At 44.5% G+C, this 1,521-nt stretch overlaps 1 protein-coding gene across 1 annotated transcript in view; it reads left to right on the top strand.

Moving 5' to 3' along the window:
• Tmco1 (transmembrane and coiled-coil domains 1) overlaps positions 1-1,521 on the top strand; it is a 22,729-nt gene that overhangs the window by 16,938 nt on the left and 4,270 nt on the right. The gene's annotated exons all lie outside the window — the stretch shown is intronic.

A 1,521-nucleotide genomic window follows, 5' to 3' on the forward strand; every position in this document is an offset into this window, starting at 1 on the left:
CTATTCTCTATGTATGGCTCTCCTGTGTGTCATCACTTTGCTCATACTAGCTTTACCTCTATAACGCTAAGAACATTTATCTGCTAAATTTCAGTGTATTGTTCACAGCTGTATTAAATGCCTGCAACTCTAGATGACTGACACTAGGGATGGGGGCAGTTTTAAAACCAAATGTGGCTCCCACACCCCTTCTTGAGCCTCAGTTCCTTCTTCATTGGTTCTATCTGAGTACAGTGACAGTGACTTCAGTCGTTCCAGTATCCTTTCTCTCTCATGTTCTAGTGCCTTTTGTCAGTTCAGGAGTGTTCACTGCTCGGGAGGTGGTGGGACCCGGGAGAATGGAGCCGAAAAATGAGGCGGAGGCGTGCAATAGCCAACTTTTTTCAGATCGTCAGATATTTATACTCTCAGGTTTAAGAAGAATCACATGAGTAAAGTGTAGAATCACAAGGACAAGCCAAACATGGCAAAAACATGTTTTTCACAGAGGCATGTAAGCCAGTAACAATAGCCAGCTGTAATAGCCTGAGGGAAGGTCACTCCTGACCATTCTACCTGAGAGGAGCATGAGAACATGCCAAGAGCAATTCTGTGTTTCAAGGTCAGAAGACGCTTGGTTTCTTAGGATTTTCTCACAAGCATTCCGAATTCCCTACATGAAACTCCATTTCTGGAAGATGGTCTGACATTATTAATAATATAGTGATTTTAGCGTATTTACAGTTAAGCCCAGGTGCTCATGACTTGACTTTTATGTCTGGGCTAACAATGAATTCTGGGCCTCATAGGTTAGGAAAGAAACTGAAAATAAGTAGGTTAAAAGCTTATGGACTATGGACTCAAATTCTAGGTGGAAATCTCACCCTGAGCGACAGTAGCAGTAGTTCATGCCTGTCCTCACCTCTGTGTGCAGAATGCAGTAGGAGTTAGAGACCTGCTGCAGAAATACAGTGGCCACAGGCAAGTGCTGTACAAACTAGGATTTTGTACAAGTGGATGGCTGGACTTGTGTCCTGGAGGATGACGAGCAGTCTTAGCACTTTTCTTGACAGAGGAGGCAACAGGAGTGAAAGCCTGGAGGCATGGTGCGGAGCAAGGACCACGAGTCCCCTGCTGGGGAGAGGTCACCCACTGCATTTGTGCCTCACACTGCCTGCTGGAGTTACCAACCTTTCCTATGGGGTGGTGGCTGCTGCTGCTGCTGCTGCTGCTGCTGCTGCTGCTGCTGTGGCTGGCTCTCCTGTTTCTGGTCATTTGTTTGCTTTTGAGGCTGTTGTAAATGAAGTTCATTACTAGGTGGGTTGTTCTCCTCAACCTTATTCCACTTTGTTTGTATTGAGGGTATTATAAATGAATTCTCAGTGAAATTATAGAACAGTGCAGAGAAAAGCTATTGATTTTTGTATGCTCATTTTGTATCCTGCTAATTTGCAGAATTTGTTTATCATTTCTTTGTAAGTACACAGAAATAGCCATTTGTCCACCAGGACACCCTTGCCCGTTTCTTCTAAGGGCTGACTC

Source organism: Mastomys coucha, unplaced genomic scaffold (genome assembly GCF_008632895.1).
Source record: "Mastomys coucha isolate ucsf_1 unplaced genomic scaffold, UCSF_Mcou_1 pScaffold1, whole genome shotgun sequence".
Taxonomy (NCBI): Eukaryota; Metazoa; Chordata; class Mammalia; order Rodentia; family Muridae; genus Mastomys; species Mastomys coucha.